The following is a 9729-nucleotide window of genomic DNA, read 5'->3' on the forward strand; positions in this document are numbered from 1 at the left end:
TCAACATTTGTAACTTTTTATTTCTTGCTTAACAAATATATCAGTAATAATATGAAGAGCATCAGTCATTTCATGAGAGAGATTGAGACCATTCCCCACAGGGAAGTAAGAAAAATACACAACTTAGACACCTTCCTGGCAAGAGAATCTTAGTGCAGCTATCCTAGCTAGTTGAGCCAGCTTGGTTAAATTGGCCCAGTGCCTTAAAATGAACTGTTTATATATAAAAGGTGATCCTAATAAGGAAAATTTGAGAACCCTTGTGCATGTGGACATACTATACAACTTTCCATTTAATATTTTTGTAGTTAACTCCTCACTTAATGTTGTTTCAAAGTTAAGTCGCTGCTCAATTTGGGAACATGCTTGTTTAAAGTTATGCAATGCTCCCTTATAACGTTGTTTGGCTGCCTGCTTTGTACACTGCATGTAAGATTTTGTGGAAGAGCAGCGACTTTACAAGGGAGCATTACACAAGTTCCTCTTCTCTACCTCCTCCCCCTCCCTCCCAGCGCTTCACCTACTGCCAAACAGCTGTTTGGTTGTGCTTAGGACTTTCTGGGAGGGAGGGGGAGGAGCGGGGAAGCGCCACATCTCCACTCCTCCCCCTCCTTCCCAGAAAGTCCTAAGCCCACCAAACAGCTGTTAGGCAGTGCTTAGGACTTTCTGGGGGCGGGGAAGGAGCGGGGATGTGGCGTGCTCAGGACAGGAGGTGGAGTGTGGGTGGGAAGAGGTGGGCCTGGAGTGGAGCAGGGAAGGGAAGAGGCGGACCTGGAGCATCCCCCAGCAAAGTCGGTATCTGTTCTTCTCAGGCTAAGCTGCACTGCTGCTGTGAAGATGCTTACTAGCATCCTTGCCTGCAGCAGGCTGTGCATGTATGGGGTAAGCCAGGGGCACTTCCCAACCACAGAACAGTACTGTACTGTACAGTATATAATGCCTTTTGTCTGCCCCCCAAAAATTTCCTTGGAACCTAATCCACTGCATTTATATTAAATCTTATGGGAAAACTGGATTCGTTTAACATCGTTTCACTTAAAGTTGCATTTTTCAGGAACATAACTACAACATTAAGTGAGGAGTTACTGTATATGTTTCATTGTGATTTGTGAAGCGTAGGATTATATTACACAACAGTGACTCTAGAACCCCTTCTCCTTCACCGCTCAGTTCTGGACTGGTTAAAAGACTTTAGTGTAGTAGCTATGGGAAAAGCTGCTGATATATAACAAACAGAGGCTGAGAATTCTCAAGAATATTATTTAGTTATAGGCATGTCTGTCACTTACCATTGTAGTATCCGTGTTTGAATACTGTGGAAAAAGATTAACAAAAATAAGTATTTACTACATTAATACTAATTAAACACGGGCAGAATAATCCCTGTTGTAATTCCATTGCCTTCAGTGGAGTTCCACGAAGGATGAATTTGGCCAATGATAGGGTGACAAGATAAGTGTGAAAAATTGGGAGTGGGGGAGGGGAAGATAGTGTATATAAAACAAAGCCCCTAATACCATGATCGTCTCGATAATATATGGATGTCTGTTCACCCTAGCCAGCAATGTCCAAAAATGATACTTTATGTAGCAACACAGGGTGGGTGAAGTCTGGCCTGAAGAAGAGCTCTGTGTAAGCTTGTCTCTCTCTCACCAACAGAATTTGGTTCAATAAAAGATATTATCTTATCCACCTTGTCTCCTGATTATCCTGGGACCAGCACAGCTACAACAACACTGCATACAGATTTTTTTTAGGCAAATCTTGAAAAACGCCCTTGAATGGGCAATTAAATCCTGCCTGGAAATGGGAGTCTGACATTCCCACTGAGGAGGCAGATGACCTCTTAAACTTTCACCAAACAGAACTCTCATATGTACAAGTGGTTGCAGGATTGAACCCTTAAACTGTGCATATGAAATGCCTATGAAAGATTAAACCCTTTTTTTCTCTAGTTTAATTGCTCACAGATTACTTTTGTCTGCAATATTTATAATAATCAGCAACCATTTGATAAGTAGTGCTGGAAGGGAATTTAGTTTTGTCTTTTTTTTCCCCCTTTTCATCAGTATTTCCCAGTTTAATTTAACTGTGTTGATAAGGTAGATTGGAATACCACTGCAAAGTCAGTCTGAGAGATCATATTGTTAAGTGTTTGGGGAGTAGTGCAGAATGAATAAATGTCATCTCAGATTACTAACCTATAATGAGTACTTTCTTTGTTCCTTCTCTTTATTTTCTGGAGGGCAGGGGGGCTTGGAATGTTACTTTAATATACACTTGCTGAGGTTTCTTAAATGTTCCCCCCCCACACACACACCATTAGACTATAAGACTAATAATAATAAAACTCAGTGCTCTACTCCTGGATCTGCTCTCTGTCTATTTATACCGTATTCATCACTGTGGGATGGGTATTCATACCTGTGTGTGATATCTGAGTACTCTCTAGAGGACGCAAGTTTGACATTACAACTTTGCACATTAAAGACAGAAACCTTGATATAATGGAGTAATTATGAAAGATGGGTTTTTTTAGAGGGGCTGGCTCCAGTGTTTTTGCCACCACAAGCGGCAAAAAAACAAAACAAAAAACCTTGCCGCGGAGACAGAGTGATGGTGAGGCCACCGAATTGCCACCAGCAACTGAAGAAGAGTTGCGTCCCCGCTGCCGAATTGCCGCCAAGTGTGAAACGTGCTGTGACAGAGCGACCGCCGAATTGCCATCGCCATGGGCGGATTGCCGCCCCAGAGCCCAATCTCCTGTCACCCCTTTACATTTGCTGCTCCAGGCACCTGCTTGGTTCGCTGGTGCCTGGAGCGGCCCTGGTTGAGAGTCTTCTTTGCCCCAGAGGCCGGTCATGGCCCGGGCTACAAGCCTTGTGCCTCGTGTGGCAAACCTATGCTTGTGACTGACCCGCATTTCAGCTGCTTAAAGTGCTTGGGGGAAACCCATGTGAGGGACAAGTGCCAGATCTGTTGGAACTTCAGGCTCCTCACTAAAAAGGACAGGGATATCAGGCTGTAAGCTATCCTCATGGAAGCCAGTGTCGGAACTGAGCCCCTTTGATTCAGCACCGAGTAGTTCAGTGTCAGTGTGAAGCGCTCCCCCAGCGCTGAGCTCTTCCTGTACCGTTCACCATTTCCAGTGCTGAGGAAGAAGCACAAAAAGCAGCGCATTGGCAGAGTGGTCGCCGGTGCAGAAGAGAGACAAACTGAGAGAAAGCAGCATAGTGAGACCTGTGCTGGGCCACTCTTCTGCTCCCTGGCCCGTGTTGGCACCGTCAACTCTGCCTAGGGGATTGATCTTCTGCTGACACCAGGAAGCCATCTCAGTGCCAGCAACCTTACAGTGCTATTTACCTTGGGGTCTTTCCAAGCTGCTATGGACCTTCTTTCTCTGCTAGTCCCGCCAACCCAAATGGGATATCTGCCAGCTCTTGCATCTGGAAGCAGGAGGGAACAAGGAGCATCGGGTGTCCTCCTGGCACCAAGCCATGTGGACCTTCTAGGGGCACACCTTCCCTGATCCCAGTGTCCCAATCTCCAGTGTGTTGCCAGTCCCCGGAACCTCAGCACCATATGGAGATGGAACCAGGTACCGCTCCACCATGGTCAATGAGAGAAGACTCCTCTTCAAAGTCCAAAGGGGAACCTTATGTGCCACTGAAAGCCCACCACTAGTACCCAGTGTATGTGCCAACAGATTTTGGTGCTGGGCCCCTGGCCAGCAGGTCACTGGCTGAAGCAGTGGCCTTACTGGAACCCCTGGGGGTTCCCCCAATAGCAGGTCCTCCCTCCAACTGCTTCTACTCAGTGGTTTCTGAGAGATGGGCTACTGCTCCTTCCCACTTGGCACCAGACCCTGACTCCAGTACCAACCTCCAGGAGATGGCTCCAATGGATGTAGTTGAGGAAGAGGAAGGAAAGCTTCCTGTGCAAGCTGCCTCCTTTTCTGTTACCAGATGAGGCTGTTGCAGGTCTCAGTAGCCTGCTTCTGCAGGATGATTTCAGGGCCCATCAGGACCTTCTGAAGTGGCGTGCGGCAAACTTGGGCCTGGAAATTTGAGAAGCTCAGAGATGTTGCTCAACCTTGTTGATATCCTGGCTACAGCAGTTCCATCCAAGGTGGCCCTGCCCATCAATGAGGTGGTGATGGGACTAGTTAAGGCCCTGTGGCAAACTCCTCCTTTTCTTCCCCCCCCCACCTCAAAGAGGACAGAAAAATATTATGCACCAGCAGGAAGATTTGAATACCAGTACTTACATCCCCTCACAGGGTCCCTGGTGGTATCTGCCGTGAATAAAAGGGACAGGCAGGGCCAGTCAAGCGCTACCTCGAAACAAAAAGAGGCTAAGAGACTAGACCTTTTTGGAAGAAAGGTTTATTCAACAGGTAGCCTTCAACTATGTATCTCCAACCAGAATCTTTGCTGGGGAGATACGGATTTCAATCTGTGCGACTCGTTAACTAAATTCATACAATCGTAGAATATCAGGGTTGGAAGAGACCTCAGGAGGTCATCTAGTTCAACCCCCTGCTCAAAGCAGGACCAATCCCCAACTAAATCATCCCAGCCAGGGCTTTGTCAAGCCTGACCTTTGAAAACCTCTAAGGAAGGAGATTCCACCACCTTCCTAGGTAACCAATTCCAGTGCTTCACCATCCTCCTAGTGAAAAAGTTTTTCCTAACGTCCAACCTAAACCTCCCCCACTGCAACTTGAGACCATTACTTTGTGTTTTGTCATCTGCTATCACCTGAGAACAGTCTAGATCCATCCTCTTTGGAACCCTGTTTCAGGTAGTTGAAAGCAGCTATCAAATCCCCCCTCGTTCTTCTCTTCTGCAGACTAAACAATCTCAGTTCCCTCAGCCTCTCCTCGTAAGTCATGTGTTCCAGTCCCCTAATAATTTTTGTTGCCCTCCGCTGGATGCTTTTCCAATTTTTATACATCCTTCTTGTAGTGTGGGGCCCAAAACTGGACACAGTACTCGAGATGAGGTCTCACCAATGTCAAAAAGCAGGGAATGATCACGTCCCTCTATTTGCTGGCAATGCCCCTACTTATACAGCCCAAAATGCCGTTAGCCTTCTTGGCAACAAGGGCACACTGTTGACTCATATCCAGCTTCTCGTCCACTGTAACCCCTAGGTCCTTTTCTGCAGAACTTCGCCTAGCTGTTCGGTCCCTAGTCTGTAACAGTGCATGGGATTCTTCCGTCCTAAGTGCAGGACTCTGCACTTGTCCTTGTTGAACCTCATTAGATTTCTTTTGGCCTAATCCTCTAATTTGTCTGGGTCCCTCTGTATCCTATCCCTACCCTCCAGCATATCTACTAATCCTCCCAGTTTAGTGTCCATCTGCAAACTTGCTGAGGGTGCAATCCATGCTATCCTCTAGATCATTAATGAAGATATTGAACAAAACCAGCCCCAGGACCGACCTTTGGGGCACTCTGCTTGATACCGGCTGCCAACTAGACATGAGCCATTGATCACTACCCGTTGAGCCCGACGATCTAGCCAGTTTTCTCTCCACCTTATAGTCCATTCATCCAACCCATACTACTTTAACTTGCTGGCAAGAATACTGTTGGAGACCGTATCAAAAGCTTTGCTAAAGTCAGAGAATAACACATCCACTGCTTTCCCTTCATCCACAGAGTCAGTTATCTTATCATAGAAGGCAATTAGGTTAGTCAGGCATGACTTGCCCTTGGTGAATCAATGCTGACTGTTCCTGATCACTTTCATCTCCGCGAAGTGTTTCAAAATTGATTCTTTGAGGACCTGCTCCATGATTTTTCCAGGAACTGAGGTGAGGCTGATTGGCCTGTAGTTCCTAGATCCTCCTCCTTCCCCTTTTTTAAAGATGGGCACTACATTAGCCTTTTTCCAGTCTTCCCGATGGTCATGAGTTTTCAAAGATAATAGCCAGTGGTTCTGCAATCACATCCACCAACTCCTTTAGCACCCTCGGATGCAGTGCATCCGGTCTCATGGACTTGTGCTCGTCCAGCTTTTCTAAATAGTCCCAAATCACTTCTTTCTCCACAGAGGGCTGGTCACCTCCTCCCCATGCTGTGCTGCCCAGTGCAGCAGTTTGGGAGCTGACCTTGTTCGTGAAGACAGAGGCAAAAAGAGCATTGAGTACATTAGCTTTTTCTTCATCCTCTGTCACTAGGTTGCCTCCCTCGTTCAGTAAGGGGCCCATACTTTCCTTGGCTTTCTTCTTGTTGCTAACATACCTGAAGAAACCCTTCTTGTTACTCTTAACATCTCTTGCTAGCTGCAACTCCAAGTGTGATTTGGCCTTTCTGATTTCACTTCTGCATGCCTGAGCAATATTTTTTAATACTCCTCCTTGGTCATTTGTTCAATCTTCCACTTCTTGTAAGCTTCTTTTTTGTGTTTAAGATAGATCAGCAAGGATTTCACTGTTAAGCCAAGCTGGTTGCCTGCCATATTTACTAATCTTTCTACACATCAGGATGGTTTGTTTCTGCAACCTCCAATAAGGATTCTTTAAAATACAGCCAGCTCTCCTGGACTCCTTTCCCCCTCATGTTATTCTCCCAGGGGATCCTGCCCATCAGTTCCCTGAGTGAGTTAAAGTCTGCTTTTCTGAAGTCCAGGGTCAGTATTCTGCTGCTCTCCTTTCTTCCTTGTGTCACGATCCTGAACTCGATCATCTCAGGGTCACTGCCTCCCAGGTTCCCATCTACTTTTGCTTCCCCTACTAACTCTTCTTGGTTTGTGAGCAGCGGGTCAAGAAGAACTCTGCCCCTAGTTGGTTCCTCCAGGACTTGCACCAGGAAATTGTCCCCTACACCTTCCAAAAACTTCCTGGATTGTCTGTGCACTGCTGTATTGCTCTCCCAGCAGATATCAGGGTGATCGAAGTCTCCCATGAGAACCAGGGCCTGTGATATAGTAACTTCTGTTAGTTTCCTGAAGAAAGCCATGTCCACCTTATCCCCCTGGTCCAGTGGTCTATAGCAGACTCCCACCATGACATCACCCTTGTTGCTCACACTTCTAAACTTAATCAAGAGACTCTCAGGTTTTTCTGCAGTTTCATAGCAGAGCTCTGAGCAGTCATACTGATCTCTTACATACAGTGCAACTCCCCCACCTTTTCTGCCCTGCCTATCCTTCCTGAACAGTTTATATCCATCCATGACAGTACTCAAGTCATGTGAGTTATCCCACCAAGTCTCTGTTATTCCAATCGTGTCATAATTCCTTGACTGTGCCAGGACTTGTAGTTCTCCCTGATTGTTTCCCAGGCTTCTTGCATTTGTGTATAGGCACTTAAGATAACTTGCTGATAGTCCCTCTTTCTCAGTATGAGGCAGGAGTCCTCCCTTCTTGCGTTTTCCTGCTCGTGCTTCCTCCCAATATCCCACTTCCCCACTTACCTCAGGGCTTTGATCTCCTTCCCCCAGTGAATCTAGTTTAAAGCCCTCCTCACTAGGTTAGCCAGCCTGCTTGCGAAGATGCTCTTTCCTCTGTTAGGTGGAGCCTGTCTCTGCCTCACACTCCTTCTTGGAACACCATCCCATGGTCAAAGAATCCAAAGCCTTCTCTCTGATACCACCTGTGTAGCCATTCGTTGACTTCCACAATTTGATGGTCTCTACCCGGGCCTTTTCCTTCCACAGGGAGGATGGACCACTTGCACCTCAAACTCCTTTATCCTTCTTCCCAGAGCCATGTAGTCTGCAGTGATCCACTCACAGTCATTCTTGGCAGTATCATTGGTACCCATGTGGAGAACCAGGAAGGGGTAGCGATCTGAGGGCTTGATGAGTCTCGACAGTCTCTCCGTCACATCATGAATTCTAGCTCTTTGCAAGCAGCAGACTTCTTGGTTTTCCCGGTCAGGGTGGCAGATGGATGACTCAGTCCCCTACCCCAAGAGACAAGGCAGGAGTTTGTGACCCTCTTGGAAGAGGGTAAGAACATAGCCAGTACCTCTCTCCAGGCAGCTCTATATGCTGCCAACTTGGCAGCCAGGACAATGTCCTCTGCGGTCACCATGAGACACTGTTTTTAGCTCCAGTCCTCCAGACTCTCTTATGAGGTCTAACATTTACACTCCATCAGCTTCCAGGAAGCACTTCAGGCCTCAGCAGCCTCCTTGCTTCTTGGCGCCTCCAAGACAGGAGCCCTACAAAAGAAACGGGAGAGGTTATAAATGATACTCACCACTCCCATCCACCTCATCCTCCCCGTCCTGGTCTCAGAGATACTTGGCATGCCCAAGCAGGCTTTCAGAAGGTACGTCTAAGGACATTGTACCTGTTACCATTTCAAATCCTCCTCCCCTCTTATTTTTGCACTGTCTGTCGCCCTTCCGCCTGCATGGTCATTCATAACATCAGACCATTGGGTCCTGAGCACAGTGATAGTCAGATATACCCTTGAGTTTCTGTCCCCCATCCCTCCAACCTCACCCCACCCCAGTCCTCGTCCCTTTTCAGGGAGCCTTCTCACAAACAATCCCTCCTATGTATGTGGGTCATGGAGGACGTTCCTCAAGACTTGAAAGGGGAAGGGGTTTTACTCCCAGTATTTCCTAATCCCAAAGGCAAAAAGGAGGTCTCCAGCCAATCTTGGACCTGCGTAACCTCAATAGATATCTCAAAAAACAGAGGTTCCTCATGGTCTCCTGGCCTCCATCATTTTTCTCCCTGGATCCAGGAGACTGGTACAACGCCCTCAACTTAAAGGATGCATACTTGCACATTTTTATCATCTGTGGCCACATGTTTATAGTGGTTCAACGCCAGTACCAATTTGCCATCCTCCCCTTCAGCCTATTGGCAACCCCATGGGTTTTTGTGAAGTGTATGGCAGATGTAGCAGCCTTCCTCAGGTGGTGAGGTGTACAAGTCTACCTGTACCTCAACAACTGGCTGATCAAAGGTTGGTCACAGGCTCAAGTACACAACAGCATCAGCATGGTCTAAGCCACCTTCAGAGCACTGGGTCTGCTGATAAACAAGCAAAAGTCAACTCTTGTCCTGGTTCAGAGAATAGAATTTATTGGGGCAGTGCTTGACTTGACCCAAGCCAGGGCCTCCCTGCCAGAGGCCCGATTCCAGACCATGTCAGACCTGAAATCCAAGGTCATGGCCCACCCTTTCACAACAGCTTGGATGTGCCTCAAGCTGCTGGATCACATGGTGGCTTGTACTTTTGTGGTTCAGCATGCAAGGCTGTGCCTCAGGCCTCTCCAGGTATGGCTAGCTTCAGTTTACTCTCCAAGCAGACACCACTTGGACTCATGATCCCTCCCCAGATCCTCGCATCCCTAGGCTGCTGGAAAGACCCCAGATCAGTGATGATGGGGTACTCTTTGTTACCCCTCAACTGTCAGCAACCTTAATCTTGGATGCGTTAGACCTAGGGTGGGATGCCCACCTCAACAATCTCAGGACTCAGGGCCTCTGGTCCCAAGAAGGACTCTTCCTGCACATTAATGTCAGGGAGCTCAGGGGTTTATGCTTAACATGCCAGATATTCCTCCCCCGGATCTTAGATGAGGGGATTCAAGTCCTACTGTGGCATGTTTTACATCAACAAGCAGGGAGTGGCTTGATCTTTGGCCTTGTGTTGGGAGGCCATCCATCTGTGGCACTTCTGCGTGAAGCACTCCATCTCTAGGTGTCATGTCGTCTGGGAGCCTACAGTGTACTGGTGTATCACCTCAGCAGACCC

Source organism: Dermochelys coriacea, chromosome 3 (genome assembly GCF_009764565.3).
Source record: "Dermochelys coriacea isolate rDerCor1 chromosome 3, rDerCor1.pri.v4, whole genome shotgun sequence".
NCBI lineage: Eukaryota > Metazoa > Chordata > Testudines > Dermochelyidae > Dermochelys > Dermochelys coriacea.